The 27270-nt window shown below is 43.8% G+C and overlaps 2 protein-coding genes across 4 annotated transcripts in view; both read left to right on the top strand.

The window, feature by feature from the left end:
- SCFD1 (sec1 family domain containing 1) overlaps positions 1 to 27270 on the top strand; it is a 293569-nt gene that overhangs the window by 111623 nt on the left and 154676 nt on the right. The window lies entirely within an intron of this gene.
- G2E3 (G2/M-phase specific E3 ubiquitin protein ligase) overlaps positions 1 to 27270 on the top strand; it is a 143313-nt gene that overhangs the window by 64542 nt on the left and 51501 nt on the right. Inside the window, exon 1 of one of the 3 annotated variants that reach the window (XM_004584932.3) lies at positions 22016 to 22171. The exons of 1 other annotated variant lie outside the window; for it this stretch is intronic. The gene's annotated coding sequence lies outside the window, so the exon portion shown is untranslated. Of the gene's footprint in view, positions 1 to 22015; positions 22172 to 27270 lie in introns of those variants that run through there. One more of the 3 variants, XM_012926852.2, reaches the window with a different exon arrangement.

The following is a 27270-nucleotide window of genomic DNA, read 5'->3' on the forward strand; positions in this document are numbered from 1 at the left end:
GCTAAATTCTCGCCTTATATTCATCAGGATCCCCAGGATCCCATATGTGTGCCGGTTCATATCCAGGCCTCTCTGTTTCCCTTCCTGCTCCCTACTTATAGCCTGAGAAAACAGTAGAGGATGGCTCAAAGCCTTGGGACCCTGTACCCACATGGGAGATCTGGAAGAAGCTCCTGGTTCCTGGTTTCAAATCACTTCAGCTCTGGCCACTGTGGCCACTTGGGAAGTGAATCAGCAGACAGAAGATTTTTCTCTATATGTTCCTTCTCTCTGTAAATCTGCCTTTCCAATAAAAATAAATAACTATTTTTGAAACAGTTTGAGTTGCCCACATGCCAGATGCCCTTCTGGTGCTTGCGGTCAAGATCGGGGCCTTACTGCAGTCACACCTGGGGCAGGAGTCTAGGCTCCTGAACACTCAATGTCATGTCATGGCTGCTCTTCTTGGCAGATCCCCCAGAGACTTATCTGCAAAGGAGACAAGACTAGGTGATATACACTGCTTATTACCATTGGAGCTTATTTCTCTAAGCTCAAAAGTTATCCCTTCTGCCATGAGCATCACCTACTGAAGTTTTCCTTTACCTCAATGGGAAGGTGTCTGTTGGCATCCTGTCTGTCTCATCTGAGGATCTCTGGGCCTGTTTGCTCTAGAACTACTGCCAAAACTGCAGGGACGGGTCACCCCTTGTGGGAGCTGCACTACAGCGCTCTAGCTGTTTTCCTGACTTCTCTTCTGCCCCCTGGGGAATGCTGTTAGGGGTCTTTTGAGCCATTCTGGCGCACCTGAAAGAGCCTTCAATACACAGAAGGACAGGAATTTGAGGCACTCTTAGTTCTTATCTCACCTTTTCCATGGTAGCAAGAAAGAAAATCCATGAGAGATTAAATTCCAAGAAAGAGATCATTTTGTTAAGTGAAATAGACCAAGTCAAAAAGATAAGTATTCCAGTATCTCATTTATATGTGGAGTTTAAAAAATAAGTGATTTTGATTCTTCCTCTCTGTCTCTCCTCCTCTCTGGATATCTGACTTTCCAATAAAAATAAATTTTAAAAAAAATCATGGAGAGGACAACAGTAGGGTGAAAAAAAAACATTTTCCAAAATATATTTGATAAAAAATGTTATGCAAGAGCCATTGCTGTGTCTAGAAGAATTTCCTTCTCCATTTTTCACTTAAAATTCAGAACCTGCAGATACACCATGGGCAGTAGTTGGCTTCTAATCAGAACTTTTATTGAAATAGCCTATTATTTCTTCTACAATGAAATTTTTTATTTATATCTTCTCTCTATGAACAAAATGTTAGCCCGGGTTAGCGGGGATTGATTGAAGGCGAGCGGGGATAGCAGGAGGGGAGCTGACTAAACGTCGCCAAGGACTCCGCTCATGCTGACTTCACTGTTTTCAAAAGGCAAATGAAGAAGTATAGAATTTATTTAGCAGGATTTTAATAGTTTTTAAAGAGCATACTTTCAGTTTAAAAACACTGACAAGGGCTATTGACTTTAATTTACTTGAGTAGAGGGAAACATAGTGAAACTTTTATTCAATAATACTATAAACAGTAAATTTCATGAATATTTATGGCAAAACCTACAAAATTATAAATCTGCACAGAGCATTGTTCAGCTAAAATTTCACTGTCATACAGTCACAGCACAGTCGGAATCTTGAATGCCTGGTATAAATATTTACTAAGTGACTTGTGATGGGGGGGTGACTTCCCACCTGAGTGATTCCCTCTGACACCCCCAGGGTCTTCCACGCCTGCATCTGCACACCTGAGCAACTCCAAGAGGCACTTAGAGGAAGTCCTTCCCTGGGGGGCCTTCATCTTCCAACAGAGGAGGGACGGAGGGTGCCGGGACTGTGTTCACGAGAGACAGTTGTTCCTGGAGCACCGTGACCACGACAGGACATACAGCCAGAAATGAGAGACAAAAGGTGTTTATAAAAGCAGGCGTTGGGGGAAGGAGGCAGAGATTTCCTCTGTACAAAAGGGGAGAGGAACCCCATGGAGTTCTTCCCAGCAGCTTTTAGTTCCTTAGGGTATCTGATTTCATCTGTTCATGTGGCAGTGATCTAAGGTTCACCTGCCGTTCCCACTACTAACCAGCCCCGGAGACCCCCAGGTCATGCAACAGAGGCGGAGGAGAGCAGGATTCCTCCGCGTGAGCACGCAGCTCCGTGAGCTCCGGGTCTCAGAACACGCGTGCACCTGAGGGCGTGGGCCTTGGGCCGAATCTGCTTCGTGTGTCCAGCGCCTGGCAGAGGTTGAACCCTCTCACTCCTCAGACGCCCCAAACGGTGTGGGACGTATCTTCCTTGCTGTGTTTTCTTGATGACAACTGAAGGAGACATAGAGCTAAGAAAGCCCCTCGAGTCATTACTCCTCCCGTTGACAGACTAAAAAGGAATACGCGAAAGCAATTAATACCCCTGAGAGAGTAGCACAAGCTCCAAGAAAGTGAATGTTAAACCAGCTAGAGGGATTAGCAAATGAAGAAGTTTGTTTTTACACTATTCCGTGCTTCTACAGCCAACAGGTCTTAATGAGCATTTTGAAGTTTCAAAATTTCCTCTTGGAAGTTAAGCATATCCAGAGGCAGTCACCTCCCTTCCTGAGCCTTCATTTGCTCCCAGGGATGAGCTGTGTTATTATGTATAACATTGGTGACACAAACAGAAAGAGGATACTGACAGTGCCGCTGCACTTTTACATCTAACGCATGCACTTGCTGTCCTATGCGTATAGCTCTATCTTTTATATATATGTGTGTGTGTCTTTTTTTTTTTTTTTTTTTTTGCCATTGGAAAGGCAAATTTTTTTTTTTTTTTTTAAAGATTTATTCATTTTATTACAGCCAGATATACACAGAGGAGGAGAGACAGAGAGGAAGATCTTCCGTCCGATGATTCACTCCCCAAGTGAGCCGCAACGGGCCGATGCGCGCCGATCCGATGCCGGGAACCTGGAACCTCTTCCGGGTCTCCCACGCGGGTGCAGTGTCCCAAAGCATTGGGCCGTCCTCAACTGCTTTCCCAGGCCACAAGCAGGGAGCTGGATGGGAAGTGGAGCTGCCGGGATTAGAACCGGCGCCCATATGGGATCCCGGGGCTTTCAAGGCGAGGACTTTAGCCGCTAGACCACGCCGCCGGGCCCTGGAAAGGCAAATTTACAGAGAGAAGCAGAGACAGAAAAATCTTCCAATCATTGATTCGCTCCCCAAGTGGCCACAATGGCCAGTGCAAAGCCAATCCAAAGCCAGCAGCCAGGACCTTCCTCTAGGTCTCCCACGCAGGTGCAGGGTCCCAAGGTTTTGAGCCGTCCTCAACAGCTTTCCCAGGCCACAAGCAGGGAGCTGGATGGCTCATATGGGATCCCGGAGAGTTCAAGGTGAGGACTTTAACCACTAGGCCACCGCGCCGGGCCCCATTCTTTAATTCTTAATTAATTCTAATATCATGTCTTCATTCTTGCATTGCAGTTATCACTATCTGATGCATTAATGTATAAATGTATAAATGTATTCTCCAGCTGCAGGCAATGGCGTAGGTTGCCTTGTACCTAGGCAAATGTTAATACTGCTGGGACAAAAGGCTGGGCGGCATTCTGGGCCTGGTAAATGCTAAACTTGTGTTAACTAAACCAGTGTGTCAGCATAGTTGCCTCTTTTTTTTTTTTCTTTTTCTTTTTCTTAAAAGTTATGTGGAGAAGGTGGGGAATACTAAGCTGAGACCCACACCCTGGGCCACGGGGAGCGCGGCACAGATCGCCTGGGGAAGGGCTCCAGGGACACATTGGAGTGAGAACAACAGTGGGCATGTTTGGCAGGGGAGAAATGACTTCTAGAGTCTTCCACAGCCTGCGTCATTGTACTCACAGGTAGGCAAGGGAGCTAAGATGGAGTGGTTTAGAGAGGGAGAACTGGAGGGTGTGTCTGGGTCAGGCCAAGGCACCTGCTGACATGGGAGACCTGGACTCATTTAGCCCACCACATACTGGCACACTCAAAAGTTGGGACTGGAGACATGCCTGGCTGGAGTAAGCCACAGTACATGCCCACGAGTGTCAGAGTGGGGTGGGAGGCAGGGTTGTGGGGGTAGTGCAAGGTAGACTAAGCCGTAGCACCGCTCGCCCCACCCTAGAATACAGAGAACCAGATGTGGGGACAGATTCTGTGGGAGACTGTGGTATGAAGAACCCCAGTGTCAAAATCCCAACCACTTGTTCATGGCTCACTGCTACTAAGAAACTGTGTGAGCTTGCAGGCCAAACAGCCTATGTGACCTTTAGCACTGATGGGCCCCAATTCTTATGAATCAAGGCCCACCTAAGTCTGGTTATCACACAGGTGGCTCCAAGTAATTAAGTGGGTGCTTCCCTTAGTTGCTGGCGGCATTGGCTGTCCAGCAGAGATAGGTAGGGAATGTGTGGTATTTCCCCTCACCTTGCAGGCTATTGTGAATTGCCCTTGTCAAGCTATTGTGGACTGCCCCTATTAAAAAACAACCTATAAATGGTCTGTTCGGGGTCACACTCCAGTAAGAGGTGTTGGTCCCAGCCATCCGGCTGGCTGATTGGTCAGCCAGCTGCCTGCTCTCAACCAAGAAGCCAGGCTCGGATGTGCTGAGATTGAATAAACCATCCTTGTGCACTTGGATCAATTTCAGACTCCTGGTGATTTCTGGGGATCTCAAAATCTGGGCACAACATGTGCTCTGGGACTGCAGCACCCGCCGGTTGGTGTGAAGGACTGGAGGTGCTGATGGGCTGAGCCAGGCTGGACCATAAAACTCAACTGATACAAATCCACCTGACACAGATACTAGGCCTGAGAAACCAGGCAGGGCCAGGCTGAAGCACCCCCTGGCATGGACAAAGGCCAGGACTCAAGGCACACAGGCCATGTGGCAAAGCCACACTCCTGTCCTGGCATGCACAAGAGCCAGAACAGGGTGTGGGCAGTTCCCAGCAACACCTGCCAGCAAAAGCTATGACTGTGGATGGGCCATGCCTGGTTGGGCTGAAGTACCTGCCAGCATGTGCAAGTTCCAGGGCTGGGAACAGGACTGCTAGGACCTGCTGGGCTGCAGCTCTCACTGGTGATTGTGAAAAAAGTGGCTGTGGGTAGACTGGACTGAGCTTGTCTCACTGGCAATTGCCAGAACCAGAATGCGTGTGGGCATGGGGCCAGGCCATAATATTCCTCAGTTCACATGAGCGATGGGACTGGGGCAGAACTGACCAGGCAGCTGCATCCACCAGTATCCATGGTGATTGTTGCAGGCAATGGAACGAACAAACCTGACCCTGCACTAGCTAGCACACAGAGTCAAGTCTGAGGTCACTCCAGGTGCAGTTTCTTGAGGCCGCTGGACTCAAATCCATACCACAGAGAAAATCTAACCTTGGAGTGCATGTATGGGGACTGGGCCTCCTCAGATGCTGATGCCCGGGCAGTGGTCAGCATGCAGGATGCTCACTGGGAACATAACAGTTCATCTATCCACTGAGAATGTCAAGTATCTCATTAGAGGATGGGAAGTAGAATAGGACTTGCAACATGTTCCTGGGCCTGTGGATACACTAAAGTGGACTTGATCAGTCAACAGAGCTTGAAAAGATTTTCTCAGCCCTGGTGCAATGAAACTGACCAGGTCTCAGAACTATCAAAATCACTCAAATAACGCCCTCAGGACAGTCCTATCCATGTCGGGATTTCTTTCTTTTTTTTTTTTTAAGATTTATTCATATTTATTGTAAAGTCAGATATACACAGAGGAGGAGAGACAGAGAGGAAGATCTTCCATCCGATGATTCACTCCCCAAGTGAGCGCAACGTGCCGGTGCGCGCCGATCCGAAGCCAGGAGCCTCTTCCAGGTCTCCCATGAGGGTGCAGGGTCCCAAGGCTTTGGGCCGTCCTCAAATGCTTTCCCAGACCACAAGCAGGGAGCTGGATGGGAAGTGGAGCTGCCGGGATTAGAACTGGCACCCATATGGGATCCCGGGGCGTTCAAGGAGAGGACTTTAGCTGCTAGGCCATGCCACCGGGCCCTATGTTGGGATTTCTAAGGTGTCATTAAATGCCTCTCACCCCATCCCAGAGTGCTGATGTAGTTTGACAGCAAAGATTGTCCCCCTTCCCTCCCAAAAGACACAGGAGAAAAAAACATTTGAACATTTATTTCACCTGCCTTTCTCCATACCTCAACCCTCCCCACTCTAATTGGAGATCTACATGGCCATATATCCCACTCAGCTATTTAAACAATGTTCAAAATAAAATTTAAAGTACAATAAATAATAAATATCTTTTTGTTTTAAAAATGGAAATCCTATCACTGATGAATCTACATAAGTTAATTCATTATTCTGCAGTCATTATTAACAAAACTTTATCTTTCTGACCTCATGCACTTTTTTTTTTAGGAAACAAATCAAAAAAAAAGAATTGTAAACAATTTTTTTTTTCAGTAACATTGGAGTAGGATATAGCAGTTTAATCACAGCTTGGGACACCAGAATTCTATATTGGAGCAGATGAGTTTGAATCCCAGATCTATCCAGCTTCCCAATAATGGACACACCGGGATGTAGAGGGTGATAGTTGAAGTACTTGGGCTTCAGATGGAGCTCCTGGCTCCGGCTTCTACCTGACCCAGCCTAGTTGTTGTGAGGAATGATGGACTTTATGAAACACTTTTTTCATACTCTTTGTGATGATTGTAGGACATGTGTCCTTCATTCCCTTGGTGTGACATATTATGTTTCTAGATTTTTGTATGTTGAGCTATTGCATCCCTGGAATGGATTCCATTTTATCCTGGTGAATATTCTTTTTGATGTGTTGGTAGATCCAAGTTGCTAGTATTTCACTGAGAATTTTTGCATCTATGTTCATCAAGGATTTGGGCTTGCAGTTTCTCTCTTCCATGTGTGTCTTTGTCTGGTTTGATGTCAGGATATTGCTAGCCTCGCTGAATGAGTTTGGAGACATTCACTCATCTGTAATTTTTTTTAACTATAACAGAAGAATTGATAATAATTCTTTTAAATATTTGTAGAATTCAACAGCAAAACCATCTTACCCTTGCTTTTCTTTGATTAAAGGCTTTTTATTACCTTCTCAATCTCATTTCTCATTGTGGGCCTATTCATGATTTTTTTTATCTGAGATTCAATCTTGGCAAACTTTATATGTTCGGGAATTTGTCCATTTTTTCTAGGTTATCAAATTTGTCTTATTTTCTTGCTTATAATAGTCTCTAATAATGCTTTGTGTTTGTCTGGATTCAGTTGTAATGTCCCTTATTCAACTCCATATTTTTTCATTTATTTCATCTTTCTGTTCAGTAAGGACTTGTCAATTTTATCTTTTTGAAAATTACTTATTTCACTAGACTTTACCTGATAACTTTCCTTGTCTCTTTTCACTACCTTTAAAAATCTGAGAGACACAGAGAGTGAGACAGAAAGAGGGAGAAAGCTAGAAAGCTCCTATTCTTACGTGCACTCCCCAAGAGCCCAACGTTGATGGAGTGGCTCAGCCAGCAGCTGAAAAAACAGTGCAATCTCCCCTATGGTCACTAGGGACGCTATTGCTTGAACTGTAGCCATTGCCTCCCATGGTCTGGACTAGCAGGAAGCTAGATCTGGGAGTCAGCAGTAGACGTTGAACCCACTTACTCCAAACGGGGATTCAGGTGTCCTGATTAGTAGTTTCACCACTAAGCCAAATGTCTGTCCTTTTCTTTCTTTCTTTTTTTTTTTTAACAACTTTTCACTTACACTCTGTCTTCTCTAACAGCAGCTATATTCTGCTGTCTTTTGGACTCTTCTTGGAACATTCTTATCCTTCTCTTTACTTAAGGTTACCTATGTCTTCAGAGAGAATTTCTTGTAAACAAATATATAGGTTATTTTCTCAATCCATTTGATCACTCTATTTTTTTTTTTTAAGATTTATTTTTATTACAAAGTCAGATATACAGAGGAGGAGAGACAGAGAGGAAGATCTTCCGTCCGATGATTCACTCCCCAAGTGAGCTGCAACAGGCCGATGCGAGCCGATCCGATGCTGGGAACCAGGAACCTCTTCCAGGTCTCCCAGGCGGGTGCAGTTTCCCAAAGCATTGGGCCGTCCTCCACTGCTTTCCCAGGCCACAAGCAGGGAGCTGGATGGGAAGTGGAGCTGCCGCGATTAGAACTGGCGCCCATATGGGATCCCGGGGCTTTCAAGGCGAGGACTTTAGCCGCTAGGCCACGCCGCCGGGCCCCTCTATTTGTTTTTTAAGATTTATTTATTTTTATTGGAAAGGTGGATATACAGAGAGGAGGAAAGACAGGGAGGAAGATCTGTCTGATGGTTCACTGTCCAAGTGTCCACAACAGCTGATGCTACGCCAGTCCAAAGCCAGGAGCCAGGAGCTTTAGCCACAAGGCTACTGTGCTGGACCCTAGAGGTTTATGTTTGCTGAAGCAATACTCAGGCCTTTTTCAGAGGAGCTAGCTCTTGTAACCAAATGTTGTGGCAGAAGATAGCTAAGTGTTCACCAATGAAGCTGAAAAACATGCAAATGCAAATTACAAGCTCTGACAGGTTTCCCCTTCTCTCTCTTCTGCTTCCTTCATCACTGGTCTTGAAACGGGAGATGGAGGAGAGCTTTGCGGAAGCTAAAAAAACAAATTCTGAAACTCATTCTTTTCATCTGCCTCCCTTATCTTCGGCCTTCCACAGGAAGCATAGAATGGCTACTTGAAGTTGAGGGGTCGGGGGAAAGGCAAGTCTAAAAATCACATGTTTGGAAAACCCCCACATAGGGGCTGTAGATATAAATGGGAAAATGGCCAGATGGCCTGCAGGTCAGATACACACCAGAAGCACACCACCAGTCTTCATCCAATACCCAGCCACCCTATAAAAGGTGGAACTCCTAGTGCCTCAGGGGCCCCAGGCCTCTCATCTTCTAACCTGCTCCTTGAGGCTTAAGGAATGAACTCTCTTTCCAAAAACAAACTTCTGCTGTTATACTTATAGTTTGTCTGAATCTCTTACATTGTTTGAGGTGTGTTTTTTTTTTAAGTTATTTATTTATTTATATTGGAAAGTGAGGTATCCAGAGAGGAGGAGAGACAGAGAGGAAGATCTTCCATCCGTTGATTCACTCCCCAAGTGGCTGATCTAGGTCTTCCTACCCTCATTTCCCACAATATTTACAGAAATAGGACTTCAAAGCACTCTAGCGAGCACATAGTGTGTGCATTTACAAACTGTCTCATCACCACAGAGCTTGCAATAAACATGTACTGCTGCTTTTTCAAAAAGCATATTTATAGGGGCTGGTGTTATGGCAAACTGGATAGGCCACTGAATGCCAAGCCAGCATCCCAGATGGGAGCGCCAGGTGCTCCACTTCTGAACCAGCTTCCTGCTAATGTTCCTAGGAAGGCGGCAGGAAATGACCCAAAGCAGTGGGAAACAGATCTAATTGGATCCTTACCATGCATGTGGAAAACCAGTTTCTGTTCTTGGCTCCTGGCTTCAGCCTGGACCAGACCTGGCTATCATGGCCATTTGTAGAGTGAATCAATGAATGAAGCATCTCTCCTCCCTCTCTCTCTATCACGCTGCCTTTTAAATAAATAAATATTTTTAAAATAAACAGAATGTTCCTTCTTTTATATGCTTTAAAGAGAGACAGACAAGAGATCTTTCATCTGCTGAGCCGTTCCACAAAAAAACACAATAACTGGAATTCTGCCAATCCAAAGCCAAGAGCCAGAAGCTTCTTCTAGATCTCCCAGAAGCTGGATTGGAAGCAGAACAGCCAGGTTTCGAACTGGCACCAATATGGAATAATGGCACTGAGGCAGGGGCTTAACCTACTAAGCCACTGTACTGGCCTCTCTTTTCATCTATTTTAAAGATACATTGAGAGAGAGAAATATTTTTCATCTACTGGTTCACTTTCCATATACTTGCAATAGCCAGACTGGGACAGGCTAAAACCAGAAGCCCTGAACTCCACCTAGATCTCCCAGCCATGCGGCAGAACACAGGATCTGGCTCCCCTCTGGTGTGTCTGGGAAGGCAGTGGAGGATGGCTCAAGTCCTTGTGTAAGCAGGGACTCTGAGGAATGAACTCGCCATCCTGGACTCAGTGCCACCAGGAATGCCTGGAACGCCTGCTCACCCAGTGCTATCTTAAATCCCCTAGGTCTCATTCCCCTTGAACACCTGGTTACCCAGCACTACCGCACTACCGGAAAACTCCTAGACCTCAACCCCCTTAGGGCCCCCTGGCCTAATTAAGCTTAGCGACCTTCAGGTGAGTTCCACCAATCCCCTGAGGCATGCATCCCTGGAGTCCACTTACAGCTGCATCTGCCAATCCCTCTACTCTGCTCTGTTCCCACTTTCTCCCCTACCACACTACCTCCTTCACTTACTCTGTCTAGCAGCTTGGGTTTGTGGAAAAACGCTAACACCTCAGGCCCCTCTACTCTTGTGGCAGACCTGCTAGGTTGCATTTGCAGGTAGCTGGATAGGAAGTAGAACAGCCAGGACCTGAGCCAGCATTCTGACATGAGATACAGGTATCCCAAGCAGCAATTAACTTGCTGTAACATAATAACTGCCCCATCGCTGCTCTCTTGCCTTAAATTAAATAGTTGGATAATTAATGAAAAGGGAGAAAGATCCAGAGAATCTTCTATCCTTCACTTTATCTCCAAAATGCACGTAACAGCTAAGGCCAGGTCAAAGTCAGAGCTTAGAATTTAATACAGGTTGCCCGCATGGATGGCAGAGACCTGAGTGCTTGAGCCATCGCCCAATTCTTCTCAGGGTGTGCAGAGTGCACATTAACAGGAAGCTAGATCGAAAGTGGAGCTGAGATTTTTTTTATTAATATTTTGCATTATGTGACAGTTTCATAGGCTCTGGGAATCCCCCCACCCATCCCCCGGAGCTGAGATTTAAACCAAGGAACTATGATGTGGGATGTGAGTATCCCAACCGGCAAAATTTAACAACTGTATCAACACCTGTTCCTGCTCTTCTGCTTTAGCTGTGTAGGCATCCTGATACTGTAAAATGACATTTCTAGATGCCAGATCATGAGCGAAGGCAAAATGTTACCACACTATTTGACAGTATAATGAGAGAAAGTTTAGTGAAAAAAAAATCGTGGAGCAGCCCTTAATTTAATGACTAGTTAGAATGTGTAATACAGAAGCCTGCAGACTACTATTTGCAAACTGGACGAAGATCTGTCACCTTGGTGAAACATTGCCAGGCATCACCCTATGTTTATTTTAGAGCATCAGTTTTTGTTTTTGTCTCTTAGAAAATAAAATCTTGGGGCCAGTGTTGTCACATAGTGACTTGAGTCACCAGCTGTGGCACCAGCATCTCATATGAGTGCAGGTTTGCTTCTCAGCTGCTGCGCTTTCAACCCAGCGTCCTGCTAATGCACCTAGGAAAGTGACAAAAGACAGACCAAGTGTTTGGGCCCTGGCACACATGTGGAAGAACTGGAAGGATTTTCTGGCTCTTGGCTTCCACCTGGCCCAGCCCTGGCTATCACAAGCATATGGGGAGTGTATCAACAAATAGAGGAACTCTTCCTTGTGTCTCCATCTCTGTAACTCTGCTTTCAAACAAATAAGAAATAAATCCCTTCTTTAAAAAAAAAGTTTTCAGAAAACAACAAATAGAAAAAGTAGATCCAATTACCATCTACTGAAGGACGATTCTGGACTGCTTGCTTTTCTCCTCGATTCTATTCAATACATTCTTTATGCAAGAATGCCCAGGAGTTGGGAGGATTCGACATTTTACGCTTCAGAGAACTGAAAAAGTGTTAGGCAGTGCCACCTGGCCCATTGAACTTCTCATTTGCGAGGCTTACACAGTTGGCGTGACAGTGTTTCAGAACAGAACCACAGAAAAATATTAGTCCCTCAAAGTACATGATGTGCTTTCGTGCCTGAAGACGTCTCCAGAGTCTTTAATCTTACTGACCAGACTAAGCAAGCAAATTAATCTGTGATATCTTCATATTAGGGATGTTGGTTTAAGCTTTAGCACTCTTGATGCCTGGTAAAATGTGAACTTGAGATCCTCCTTCTCGCGGCATTCATGTGTAGCTAGTGCTCTGACGAGTTGTCTGCAGTGTGTGAATGCTGCTGTGTACCACTGTGTCCTCAAATGTTTCCATAAATGATCTTACTGAAACAAAACAAAAAACATCAACAGCAGCACCCAAGCATCATGAAACCCTAACTCTTAAGGAGATTGAAAAGCAATGAAACCCGGAAATCTGACTCATCACCTTGACATCTCCAACACAGTGGAAGGTGTAGACGGATATGTTGCCAGTTGTGAATGGTTTATCCTGCAGCTTAGGCTAACAGTGACCAGAAGGAGGAAATACCATGACAGGAACAACTAGCACGTTCCCAGTTCACCAATACCATAAAAGTGACTCGTTATTCCACAGTCTTCACTAAAATATTTATATTTGTCAAAGAGAGGGAAAGAGATTTTCCATTTGACTGAATAGTCAGGGCTGCACCAGGCTGAAGCCATGAGCCTGGAACTATATGCAGGTCTCCCTTATGAGTGGCAGGGGCCTAAGTACCTGGGCCATCTTGCAATGCTTTCCCAGGTATAGTAGCAGGGAGTTGGATCAGCAATAGAATAGCCAGGACTCAAACCTAAAATAACTTTCCCATTGTCTTCTTCAACTTGATTTTCCAATTTCAGGGATCTCTTGACCAGGAAGATAAATATTCCAAATGACTGCCATATTTTTGATCTAGGAGTTTCTGAAAGAAAACTATATTTAAATGAAATCAAACTCTGTATGTTTTCTAGATAGTGTCAGATAATTGTTAATCCCCAAAAACTCTTTGACATCTTTGCTACAAAAGCCTCACCTTGTCATGTTCACCATAGATTAGGAACTGCATTGTATCTTCCATCCACTGGTTCACTCCCTAAAGACCATAGCAGCCGGGTCTTGCTCAAGGATGTGGGTGTTAGGAACCAGGAACTCCATCTTGGTCTCCCATGTGAGTGGCAGGACCCAAGTACTTAAGCTGTATGTCATTGTCTTTTCAGGCACACCAGCAGGAAGTGTGGTAGGCAAGAATTTAAGAAGTCGTCTGATACAGGATACTGTCATCATAGCAACAGCTTAGCTAATGCGTGCAGTACCAGCCCTTGGGAAAGGCTTTTCCCACTGGTGGTTTTTGCTGGGTGTTTTGTTTGCTTTTCTCTCTCTCTCTCTCTCCCCCTCTCTCTTTTTCTTGTGTTTATTGGCCATTAAAAATCAAAAGCTTATGGGGCTGGCACAATGACTCAATTGGCCATCCTACAAACCTACAAATGCTGGCATCCCATATGGCTGCCAGTTAGTGTGCTGGCTGCTCTGCTTCCTATCCAGCTCCTTCCTTATGGCCTGAGAAAGCAGTAGAGGATGGCCCAAAACCTTGGGACCCTGCACCCCTATGGGAGACCCAGAAGATGCTCCTTTCCTGGCTTCAGACCTGCCTTTGCAGCCATTGGGGGAGTTGTCTGAAACTAATAAACGAAGGACATGAGGTCATGCAGAACTGAATTTTTTTTTTTTTTTTTTTTACTATTGCAGTAGGGTGACCTTCAACTTACAGGATGACACACCGAGACAGAGAAAGTGAGGGTTTTTATCCTTTTACAAAAGTGTAGTGGAAGTGGTGGGAGAGCAGGCAGGTGGAGTACGGATTAGCGACGTGTCCACAAGATCAGAATAGCCTGTGACAGTTCCAAGCACAGGGTAGCTCTACTGTGAGAAGAAAAGAATCAGGTAACATGCCAAGGGACAAGAAAATGTCAGACATTGAGGTCAGTTCTTGCAGGACCCCAGGCCTGTGCACAGCTCTGGCGTGTACACAGCAGGTCCTCTGCTTTACGTCTCTATTAGAATATCTACCACGCATCTACTTCAGGAGCTTTTCAGTGAATTGAAGACCTGTCTGTCTCCCCTGCTCTCGTAAATCTGTTTTTCCAATAAACAAATCTTACACCTAAAACCAAAAACCTAGTACCCTCACACTTCTTAATTTTGTGTCTTAACAACTAACGATTCCCCAAATTTTTATGTGGCTAACATCTATGGCTATTTACCATGTTAAAGTTAAAACTAAGGGATTGATTTTATGGTGCAGGAATTAAGCCTCCACCAGAAACAGTGTTGTCCCATCTGAGGTCAGCTGCAGCCCTGGCTGCTCTACCTGCAATCCTGCTTCCTGATAATGATCCAGCGTTAGCAGCAGATAACCCAAATACTTGGGTTTATCACTCCCAAGGCAGATTTGGATGGAGTTCTTGGCTCCTGGTTTTGGCTTGCCAAACACTGGCCATTACAGCTTTACATTTTTAGAGTGAACCAGCAGAAGCTCTATCTTTTTATTGTTCTCTCTTTCGCTATAACTCTCTTCCAAACTAATAATTTTTATATATATAAAAAGTTCAAATAAGGAGCCGTATGGTGGCACATTAAGCTAATCTTGCGCTGTGGCTCCAGTTGGGTGTCCTGGCTGTTCCACTTCTGATCCAGCCCTCTGCTGTGGTCCGGAAAAGCATCAGAGGCTGGCGCAAGTGCTTGGGTCCTTGTATTGTGTGGGAGACCTGGAAGAAGTTCGTGGCTCCTGGCTTCAGCTCAGCTCAGCTCAGGCTCTTGTGGCCATTTGGGAAGAGAACCAGTGGGTAGAAGACCTTCTCTTTCTGTCTCTCCTCCCTTTGTAAAATCTGCCATTCAAATTAAAATAAATACTTAAAAAATTATTTAAAAGATTCTGCTATTCGTTCCAGCATGATTGCCTAGTAATTAAATCCTCGCCTTGATGTACCACCAGGATCCCATATGGGCACTGGTTCTAATCCCAGCTGTCCCACTTCCCATCCAGCTCTCTGCTTGTGGCCTGGGAAAGCAGTCGAAGACAGCCCAAGGCCTTGGGACCCTGCACCCATGTGAGATCCCTGGAAGAAGCTCCTGGCTCCTGGCTTTGGATCAGCTCAGCTCTGACCATTGCAGCCTTTTGGGGAATGAACCAGAAGATGGAAGATCTTTCTATCTCTCCTTCTTCCTGTAACTCTGACTTTCCAGGAAAAGTAAATAAAATTAAAAACTTTAAAAATAAAAAGATTATACCATTGTCTATACCTACAATGTCAGGCTACAATTAAATAGAAGAATGATGTACTTGTGATTATTGTTGAGGCACTAAACCATTATTGCAATAAAGGGGAACCAGTGGGGTGGTCTGGCTAGGGGAGAGTGGAAGAGGAAATCCCTGAGCCTAAGGAACTATATCATGAAAAATAAAGATTTTTTTAAAAGTTAAATCAAAATAGTAAATGTAAATATAATTAATTTTATTATATCCATATGGGTATAGTCTGCTAATAATACTATAGGTACCCATATGGGATTAGCCTGCTAATAATAATAATAGTATATATTATTATAATATTATATCTTATTATGTTATATTATTATTACTAAATGATATAATATTATTATTGGTTAATATTAATACATTATTATACCTTTTCTATATTTTATTTTATTATTTTTAAGATTTATTGGAAAAGCAGATCAGATTTACAGAGAAATCTTATCTAAATATTTATTTTACTTTGGAAGTCAGAATTACACAGAAAGGGAGGAAGAGACAGAGAGAGTTCTTCCGTCTGCTGATTCATTTCCCAAATGGCTGGATTTGGGTAAAATATCTATCCCTCCTGCTGTAGCCTTGGGCAGATTTAATCACATTAAGCATTGGTTTCATCACCTAATTTGTCAAGATTAATTAAATAAATGTTTAAATAATGTTAGCAAAGTGCTTGCCATGTAGAAAGAACTGAATAAGAGTTCCCTTTCTCTTCAACTTTTTTAAAAAATTTTTTTTCTTGGAAAGGCAGATTTATTTTTTAAGCTGTTTTGTAAAGATTTATTTTAAGTGAAAAGGCATGTTTTCAGAGAGAAGGAGACACACAGAGAAAGATAGGCTGACCCAGAGAATTTCTTCCAAGTCTCCCATGAGGGTGCAGGGTACCAAGGCTTTGGCCATCCCAAGCCACAAGCAGGGCACTGGGTAGGAAGTGGAGCAGCTGGGATACAAATCGGCACCATATTTGACCTCGGCAGATGCAAGACAAGGATTTAGCCACTAGGCTATCGTGCTGGGCCCTGGAAAGGCAGATTTACAGAGAAAAGATTCGGAGAGAAAGATCTTCGGTCTGTTAGTTCACTGCCCAAGTGGTCTCAATGGCCAGGGTTGAACCAATCTGAAACCAAGAGCCAGGATTTTCACCTTTATTTTTATTGGAAAGGCAGATTTACAGAGAGAAGGAGACACAGAGAGAAAGATCAGCTGATCTGAAGAGGTTCTTCTACAAATGTGCAGGGTCCCAAGTTTTGCGGCCATCCTCTACTGCTTTCCCAGGCCACAAGCAGGGAGCTAGCTGGGCGGTGGAACAGCCGGGACACCTACCGGTACCCATATGTGATCCTGTTGCGTCTGAAGGAAGGATTTAGCCACTGAGCCATCACACTGCGCCCACCTTTGTCTTTTCTGATCCTATACCTCCATTAGTTTTCCCATATGCAGGAAACTGAATTGTCCATATAATTGTCTGAATAATGAAGATTAATATCTATTGTTGGACCTGTACTGAAGAGCTGAGTCACCTTGGAGGTGCTGGACTTGCAAACACACACCACTAGAGAAGATGGAGGAGGAAGGCTCACAGAATATGTGACACATGGCTGCCCCTAAACGCTCCCTATTTTTCAGCTACAGATGTGGTTTATTTAGTCCACCAGAGCCCCCATGACCGTGAGAGGATCCCCTGCTGTTAGGAGGGGTGGGGTAGTGAGCAACTGTATGTCATGCCCAACATTGTGTTGTCATGATCACCATTCTGTCAATTTAAATGTTCTGTCATTTAACGTTCCCAAGAACCCTGTGAAGTAATGATTACTTGTGGTTTACCAGTGAGTAGTGGAGCTAGCTGCTGAGGGCTGGGGGCTTCACATTTAACTGGTAATAGAGCTGCTACTTAAACCTCTCTACCTTTAACGTCCAGCCAACTGCCCTTTTACCTCTCAGTCTCCTGAAGAACAGTGCTGAGGGTCAAAGCTAATCTCTAAGCAGGTGGCTGTTTCTTTAATTTCTTTTCTTTCTTTCTTTCTTTTTTTAAGATTTATTTATTTTTATTAGAAAGTCAGATATCCAGAGAGGAGGAGAGACAGAGAGGAATTTCTTTCATCCGATGGTTCACTCCCCAAGTGGCCGCAACAGCTGGTGCTGCGCTGATCCAAAGCCAGGAACCAAGAGCTTCTTCCGGGTCTCCCACACGGGTGCAGGGTCCCAAGGCTTTGGGCCGTCCTCGACTGCTTTCCCAGGCCACAGGCAGGGAGCTGGATGGGAAATGGAGCAGCCGGGATTAGAACTGGCACCCATATGGGATCCTGGCACATTCAAGGCGAGGACTTTAACTGCTAGGCTATCTTGCTGGGCCCCCAAGTGGCTGTTTCTCAAGTGGTAATTCTGTGCCCTGAACTGCTGTAAGATTTTCACATTTTCTTCTACCTCCATTGAGAGAAGAAGGTGAGAACTGGGCTTATTATAGCTGAGTTACATTTTTGACTCAACTGAGGATATTTTTCCCTCCAGTATTCTGGGACAGGTGAAAAAAATCAAAGTACACAATATCAACTGAAAACAGTTTTGATTGCCAGCAATTGCCAGAATGTTTAAGGTTTGGTTCAAGCATGTTGTTCATTACTTGATTTATTCTGGGTGGTATTACCTGTATTTGGAATTTACTCTTCATTGTAAAGAGACATAGAAATCACTATGTCAACACTTCTGGTCAAAAGTCAGTGACTAAAAAGAAATAAAGTAGTACAGACAACTGTTTGTTTAGTATACTATGCCTTTGACCTCTGTTAGAGTACTTGTCTCGTGTTGGCTACAAGTAAACGTACAGCCTGTCTTGCGAAAGCTGCACAGTTACTCAGCATCAGTACTGTCATTCCAAGTCACTGCTGTTGATCTACCTACCTGTTATGCAAACAACCCTGAGACAAGAGACCTGAAATTGGCTTTTTTGAGTGGAGCTTCTTGCTACCAGGGGGTGGTCTGTTTTGACTCAAAATATAAACACAGAACCAAAGCTGGACAATAATAAAAAATTGTTTGGTAGCATACCAGTTACCCTTCTGAAAATGTGTTTGGATTCAGGCTCAAAAATTAAGTACTGATCAATCAAGAAAGAAAATTTTAGCGAACACATGAGTAAAACCCCATTAAATTTATTAGTGCTGCTGACAGTATAGCAGGACCTTGACAAATACCTAAGTGTGAGGTCATATGCTAATAATGACTATATACTTATATGGTGGTCTGAATATAATTTAAATAAACTTTATAAATAAAAGGTGACCAATAATAAAGATAATTTTCCTTAAAGAAACATAATTTGAAAGCTGTGGTATTGATGCCGTAATCAGGAATATTAAAGATTTTTAAGTATTCCATTGTTTTTGAGTGTCATAAAGAGGTCCAAGGAACTAAGTAAACCCAGTGCAAGAAAAAAGAACATAAAAGTATCTTAGCAGTAGGAAGGGGTCCATCACTCTGGCACAGAGGACAAAGCCCTCGCCTGTGACAATAGCATCCCTACGGGAACTGGTTCAAGTCTCAGATACTGCACTTCTGGTTCAGGTCCTTACTAATGGCCTGAGAGAGCAGTATACCTTGAGTGCTTGGGCTCCTGCAACCACAAGGAAAATGAATTACCTGGATCTGGCCTGGTCCAACCCTGGCTGTTGGGCCGTTCAGGGAGTGTCAGTAAATGGTAGATCGTTCTCTTCTGTAACTGAGCCTTTAAAGTAAATAACTAGTTCTTTTTCAAAAAGGGGGAAGTGAATAAATCAAGTATGAGGTAAAAACAGTAACAATGAGTAGAAAATATTTAAGAAAGTTAATTGGGGAAAGAAAGAATGAACTCTACTTTATACTTACAAATGTTTGCCCAAAGTTAATGAAGTAAAATTTTGGGAATGGAACCCCAGGTTAGTGTGTATTCTGGAGAGACTGATTGTGACAGATTGAAGAAGGGAAAAGTGGCAGGCAAAGAGGGAAGGGGTAGAGAAGGGTTGTTGCTCTCTGAACACCATCTCTAAAAGCAGCCCCCTATGCGGTAAGCACTATCACGATGTAGTAAGAGGACACCGAGACTGACCGATCGCATAGTCTCGCTGTCCTCTCCGAACCAACTCACCGTGCCTCTCAGTAGACTCTTTGCATAGTCCCTTGTAGAAGACACCTCTCATCGGTGACATCAAGCATTCTGAGTAGCAGAAAACCGGATCATGTTATAAAGGTTTACCCCAAGATCTCAAGGATGATATCCAGAGGGTGGAGCAGATATGAAAGGTAATGTTGGATACCAGTCAAAACACTCAGAGATTTTAAAGAGAGGTCCCAGACAAAGTCTAGACATTTGGCCTCAAGGTAGAGTCACATATACGCACACCCACTAAGTAGTCATTCCGGGTTCTAGCTGAGTGTAAGCAACAGGGAAACAGGCAGAGCACTCTAAGGAAGGGCCACTTATTTGTCTCATGTGTGCTTAGGAAATGAGGTTCAAGAAATTCTGGCTTGCTACAGAGGCAGGAAAGGTAACCAGAGTTTTTTTTAAATGTAACTTTCAGTATCCACATGTACTTTATTAGCAATGATTTTTTTCATAATATAAGCATGCTTCAAACATTCAAAAGCTGTCAGTCTAAACTGATAACCTGATATTGAACTGGCTACTTAATGGAATCATATGGTGTTAGACTGACTGATCAACTTCCTTCCAATGATTTTGGTAGACTTAGTACATTTCTAGATTTCTTTACTAGCAGTTTTCTGTTGCTGTTATCTTCAGAATTAATAAGGTATAGCCTTCAGTGCTTTTTTAAGCAATACAATATTATAATTATTTGTTATAATGTTATTATAAAGTTGTTATAATTACCAAATTAATTCCATGATTATTTCCATGATATAATTATTTCCATGTTTCCATATAACTTTGTTATTTCTATATGATAATTGAAGGTAATTAAACTGGATCTGAATATTTTCTCTTCAGTGAGAATACTGCACACTGAAGAATATCCTTTGTTGCAAAAAAAAAAAAAAAGCATTGCAGGCTGTGCTTTATTAATAACAACAACAGAAAGCTGCTCTTAAGGTATTTCACTCAGAAATCTTAAACCAGTGTCAGGCATTGTGATGCGGTGGCATAAACCACCTCTGGGGAAGCCTGCATCTCAAAGCTGAGCCCCTGGGGTTTCTGCTTCCAGTCCCGCTTCCTGTTACTGCTTGCATTCCTGCTACCCAGTGGGAAACCAGGATGAAATTCCTGGCTCCTGGCTTGGCCTGGCCCATTGCTGGCTGTTCGTTTCTCTCTCTGTCACTGCATTTCACATAAATACACAATTTTAAAGTGTAAAAGGTAAAAACTGCATATTAAAAAAGAAGAAGAAATCTAAAAACGTACTACAAGCACCTTGCAAGCTATTCTGTGAGTGTGTTTTAATCCAGCCTTTGGCATCTTGCCCACTTTAAATTTTCACACTTTACATTTACCTGCACTCTTGACTAAACCTGCAGGCATCCAGGAATGTTCCAAAGAAGAATCTGATATAGTTGATTTAGTAAAAACAAAATCAGACATTTTTGTTTACACCAAGATCATTGGAAGGAGGTTGACCAGTCATTGTAACATTTACCATATGATTGTAGTAAGTGGCTGGTTCAACCTACGTTATCAATTCATATAGACTGACAGCTTTTGGATGTTTGAAGCATGCTTGTGAAAAAAAATCATTGGTAACAAAAACTACTCGATTGTAAGAAAAGTTACAATTTATATGTATCCATCCAGAACTTTGTGTGTCACAATATACAAGCCTACCCACTTTAAAAAGATACATGGTTCTTTAAAAAGAACCTACTGATCTCCTTGTTTACTTTCAGTAATGCAGTGAAAGTAGATCAGATCTTAAAATATCGTAGTTTATTCAACCATTTCCTTATAAGTGGACACGGATGATCACCTGTTTTCCACTGTTAGAACATCACGAACTGTGTAGAAATATTTGTGAAGACAAAAATCGTTAAAATCTAGAAAATGTTTCAAATTGTTTTTTGACAGAAGGTGTCAGTGAGGAGTTCCGTTGTGCCTAGCACCAGTTTCTAGCTTTCAGCTGCGAGGTGCCTGGGGGCTGCTGTTTGCTTTCCTTCCCTCCCAACAACACGTCCAGTCCTTCCGGACTTTTCCTAAGCGCTCCCAGACCGATCCCTTCTTTTAGCATAAGACCTTTCGGATCAAGGACATACTTTCCTTGCTAAAGGAAAGACAGTGGTCCCAAGAATCTCACATCATAAATAAAATGATCCTTATTAAAGTGGGGGAAAGGTGTATCACTTTCCGACACTGTTTTCAGAGGCAGACACTCAATACTTTAGTTTCCAGTTGTGTATGCAATCGGGATGAGCAGCGGTGCCTTTGACTTTTTTGTTTTCCTCAGGGATTAAAACCCTGAGGGTGGGCGGGCGCCACCGTGGGATGAGAACAGGAAAGCCTGTGTTAATTAACGGAAGGTTTGTTTTTTCCGCTGCCGCTATTGTTTACGCGAAGGAGAGGGAAGGATTAGACATCCCCGCCTCACTCCTTGAAGGGCGTTTCAATGCCATTTCACAGGCAATAGGGTCCTCTCAGAAGCCACCAGGCAGGACAACAACCCCGCAGCCCGAAGTGTCAGAGAACCCGCCAATAAACTGCCAAGAAAAACCAGCCGAGAAGAACGCCAAGCCAGGGCCCCGCGCGGACCGGAGAAAGTCACCCCCCACCCCACCGAAAGCGGCCGTGCCTCCGCCCCGCCCCCAGGGGCGTGGCCGAGCCCTGCTTCCGGGTGGCTGGCGGAAATGGGCGAATTTGAATCTTGCTGGCCGTTGGATGGGGTTGCTGTGGGTCGGTGTGCGGCGACGCAGCGCGAGACCCAGAAGTGATCCGGCCGCTGTGGAACTTCTGCTCTGAGGGCCTCGGTGAGTAAGCGTGGAACGGGACGAGGGAAGCTAAAGGGGCAGCCGTGGGGAGGGGACGGCGGGTCGGGGGGCCGGGGAGCGGCGTGGGGGCCTCTCCGGGTGTGTGAGGTGATGCCGGCGTGGGGAGCTGAGGAGCGTCGCCCCGGCCGGCGCCCCCCGAGCCCAGCAGGAGTTTGTGGGTGCTGGCGTCGCCGGAGGCACCTTGGTTGAAGGCTGCCTCTTGGCGTGTTCGTAATTGAGGATTTGCCTCAGTTCGGCTAGGCTACCGAAGCTTGGGCCGTGATTTAAATCCCTCTGTGAACGCCTAACCACAGAATAAAAGAAAAACGTCCTTGATTAAAGATGGAAGGTTGGGCTGGCGAGGTGCTTGAGCGGCTAGGAGGTCCTCCTCGGCCGGCTTCGTGTCCCTGGACGGCTGGGACGCGACAGACAGCCTTTGAAATGCCTGCAGGGGGGATTTAAACTGAAATCCGAGCATCCTTTGTATTTTCAAACCCGGCTATTTTTCTTTCACGGTTGACATTTTTCGCGTACCGCAAAGATCCGAGAGTCTGGCTCATTTGAACTGGCTATAGTAACCGCGGTGACTCACAAGGGTCTTAGTTTGCTAACAATGGGGATAAGGTTTAGTTCCACCGCCCTGCCTTTTCACCCCTGCATTCATTGGCCGACTGCGGTATCACGGAGTTGTTTTGGAAGAAGTATAGGAATGTTCTGACTCTTTTGGTGGCGGTTTCTCTTGAGCTTTTCTTTCTTTCTGTTTCTTGCTGAAGAGCCTGTTCAGATCTTGGACTCTAGCTCCATCATAAAAGTCACACCTTTTGGAATAGTTTAAATGTGTATGTTTTAAGTGCCTCGCAAGGTTTTAACACAGGGCTGTTAGTGCCAGACAGATGTATCTTTATTTAACTAGGGGGTAATATCTAATGAAAGCCTTCCTTCATCCCGTGTGGGCCATTCCCTCTCCCCCATTGCTGCTAACGAGGTTTTTGTTTGCAGTGTTAGCCAGGAAGGAGAGATTTAAATGGGCGGTGCTTATGGTCTTTGAAATATAAACTCTTTTCCAATAGTAGTGGAAGAAGTGAATTGGTTCTGCTTTCCTAAGAATTTCAGGCAAATATTCTCATTTTACTTAAGCTGCCACTAAGTAATTTTCTTTTTTTTATAAATATATTTTTTAGATTTTTTTTTTTTATTGCAAAGTCAGATATGTAGAGAGGAAGATCTTCCGTCCCGTGATTCACTCCCCAAGTGAGTGCAACAGCCAGTGCTGTGCCGAACCGAAACCAGGAGCCAGGAACCTCCTCCTGGTCTCCCAGGTTGGTGCAGGATCCCAAAACACTGGGCCGTCCTCAACTTTCCCAGGCCACAAGGAGGGAGCTGGATGGGAAGTGGAGCTGCTGGGGTTAGAACCGGCAACCATGTGGGAACCCGGGGCGTTCAAGGCGAGGACTTTAGCCACTAGACCATGGCGCCAGGCCCGTAATTTTCAAATAATTTATCTTTACTTCGTAATCTATTTCTTTTCCCTGCCTAAACTCCTCATTTATCTGAGTCGGCAAGTTTTGAGCTTTATTGTGTAGACATTACCTTGAAGAATGTTAAATGTTGATTCCTGAGCTTCAAATCTAAGAGATAGTGGATCAGCAGGTTTGAGGTTGAGGTTGAAGAGTGTATATTTAACCGAAGAGTTAGGGAATTCTGATTTGGTTTTTCCAAGGAAACATTGTAATGTATTTGGTTAAGACTATGGGACTGGAGTGAGATTATCTTCATTTGATCTCACCCTGACCCCTGTGGAACTGTGTGGTCCTGGGCAACAAGGTCAGCCTCTCCTAGATTGTTTCTTCAGCTGTATATGAGGATAATACAACCTTGTAACATTGTCAGGATCCAGTTAATGAAGGCCTTAGGAGTGTGTGTGGCTCATAGCAGAGGATGAGGATGTCTCATACTGTACTGAGGAACTAGACATTGTACAAACCACATGACATGTTATCTTATTCATCTTCATACTGTCACTGAGATGTTTACAGCTAGGAAAATATTTAAACTAAGGTCTGAAATTAGCTTTAAATTAAAATCATGTACCTTTTTAAAAAAATTTAATTCTTCCTGTTTTTCTTTAGAGTTCCAAATGTTGCCCCATAAACATCTCTAGTGCTTCCTTTTTTAATAAGATTATTTTTAAAAATGATTAGTTATTTACAGGCAGAATGACAGAAAGACAACAAATCTTTTTCCTTGCTGGTTTACTCCCTGGAAGGAAACCAAAGCCAGGTCTGGGCCATGCTCAAGCCCGGAGCCAGGAATGCTGTCCCGGTCCACCAGGAGAGTGACCAAGTGACAGGAACCCAAGTACTTGGGTCAACTTCTGCCTCATCAGCAGGAGCTAGCTGAGAAGTAGGGCGGCCAGGACGCTGCCTTGGGCTCCTGAGGGCTGCTTGTGTGACAGAGGGAGGCTAGACCCACGGCTGCACAATCCTAGCCACTCTGTTTTCTTTCATAGTTGCTGCTCGCCTTTTCCTCTTAGATTTGATCCCAGTGGGCTTCAGGACTTCCTTAGTCCTGTTACACTGTTACACTGTTACAGCCCTGGCTGCTTAGCCTGTTGGCAGCTCTGCAGAACAATGGGCATCCTTCTCCTTGAAACTATTCAGGGAGGACTTAGTGTGGCATTTCAAAGAGAAAGTTTTGTTTTCTAATGAGATGATAGAATATAATCTTTTGTACTTCAGTGAAGATTTTAGTGATGAATGGTTTTATGAATTTGGACAAATAAAGAAAAATGCTTGAAAGCACAAGGCCAGAAGACATTTCCAGTGTGAGGAACTTAAGAGCAATATTTGCTAATATTCATGGAATTCTAAGTGCTAGATAGATATTTTCTCATTGCTCATTGCCATTTTATAATTCTGTCCCCATATTACAATGAATCTGATGCACTAGCAGTTGCAGTCAGTTTGAAAGTATTATATTTCATTCCTTGATGCCTATTTTCTTAGTTGTAAAAATGATGTGTGTAAGTGAAATAAAGTAGCTTAATTCACAGTGTTGGGGGACAGGGCACTGTGTGGTGGTGTTCTGTGTACTGTGCTGGCATCCAGCATTGGTGCCAGTTTGTATCCCAATTGCTCTACTCCCAATCCAGCTCTCTGCTTAAGGTTTGGGAAAGCAATGGAGGATGGCCCAAGTGCTTGTACCCCTGCATCCGTATGGGAAACCTGGCTCCCAGCTTCTCAGCTCTGGCTCTTGCAGGCCTTTGGAGTGTGATCCAGTGGGTGATTCAGGCCCTCCTCTCTGCCTCATTTTCTCTCTGTAAAAATCTGTATTTCAAATGAAAATAAATCATAAAGAAGAAGGTTGGGAAATTGGAAAGCAAAGTTTGCATTTCCTTTTCATTTTGTGTTAAGACTTTCTCCACTTGTATCAAAGTAATACAGGTGTTTGAAGCAGAGCGTCTTATCTAATGCAAGCTAGACCATTCACATTATTTTTTCAATTTTGGAATTGGAATATCACAAAAGTATTGGAAGCTAAGCAGAAAAGATCTTTTCCTGTATGAGGATGGCATTGGAATCATTAAGAAATGTCAGTAGTGGAACAGGGAAACCTGTTTGCTGAGAGCTAGTTGTATGTTTGTGCCAATATGAGCTTTGTTGTAGTATTGTTGCATTTCTTTTTAATTTAAGCAGATAATATTTTTTCTAAAATAATAAAGTACAGTAATTTAATTTGTATACAATAAATTTCACCTGTTTTTAAGATGTCGTTTAATGTGTTTTATCTGTTGATTAATGGATATATTTTAGGTTGTTCGGTTTTTTGCTGTTATAAGTAAAACTACTGTGAACAGTTTTACATAATAGATGTCTCAGCTGCATTGTTAATCAGCAGACATTTGACTTCGAGATGATTTTTAAGGTAAAATTCACATAACCATTTTAAAGTGTATAACTTGTTCACAGTATGCACCCATCATCTGTATTTAATTCCAAAATATTTTTATCACCATAGAAGAAAACCTGATATCCATCACACAGTCACTGCCCAACCACTTCATTCCCTCAGTCTCTAGAAACTGCAAATCTGTCTTGTCTTGATGAGGTTACCTGTGGGGCCAGCCTTGGACAGTGGTTTTAGCCACCAAACGAGCACTGGTTTGAGTCCCAGCTGCTCTGCTCCCTTCCAGCCCCCTGCTGATTAGGTCTCTGCTAATGTCCCTGGAAAGCAGGACAAGATGGCCCAGACATGCAGGTGGAAGACCCAGATGAGCGTTCCTGGCTCCTGGTTTTGGTCTTGCCCAACCTTAGCTGTTATGGAAATGTGGGGATTGAACCAGTGATAGAAGATTTCTCTGTGTTTCTCCTCTGTCTGTAGCTCTGCCTTCAGAGTAAGTAAGTAAATCTTAAAAAAAAAGTTTTTCTGTTCCAGGTATTTTATATAATTATACAATATGGAATCATTTATGTGTAGCTTTTTCACTTGTCATAGATTTTCAAGGTACAGCATGATTTAGCATTTATTAGGACCTTTCTCTGTAGATGCGATATCCATGAATTCAGCCACACACAGATTGAATTTTTTTCCAAAGATTTATGTATTTCTATTAGAAATAGAGAAGGAGTGACAGAAAGATCTCTTATCTGCCGGTTTACTCCCTAAATGACCCTAACAGCTAGAGCTGAGCTGATCCAAAACCAGTAGCCAGGAGTTTCTTCCAGATCTGCCGCATGGGTACAGGGTCCCAAGAACCTGTGCTATCCTTCACTTTCCCAGGCCACTAGCAGGGAGCTGGATGGGAAGTGGAGCAGCAGAGACAGGGGTGTGGGAAATGGGCAATCATGTGGGATCCCAGTGCATGCAAGGAGAGACAGAGAAAGGTACCTTCCATTTGCTGGCTAACTCCCCAAATGACTGCAGTGGCCAGCGCTGAACTGATGTGAGGCTGGGAGCCTATAACTTGTTCCTGCTTGTGCTCGCTTCGGCAGCACATATACTAAAACTTCTCCCTGCCCTGCTACCGTGCCAGTCTTAACAGTATCAGTCTTTATGGAAATTTTTTTAAAGAAGATTTCAATAATTTTGTTTAAATATTT

This window comes from Ochotona princeps, chromosome 6 (genome assembly GCF_030435755.1).
Source record: "Ochotona princeps isolate mOchPri1 chromosome 6, mOchPri1.hap1, whole genome shotgun sequence".
NCBI lineage: Eukaryota > Metazoa > Chordata > Mammalia > Lagomorpha > Ochotonidae > Ochotona > Ochotona princeps.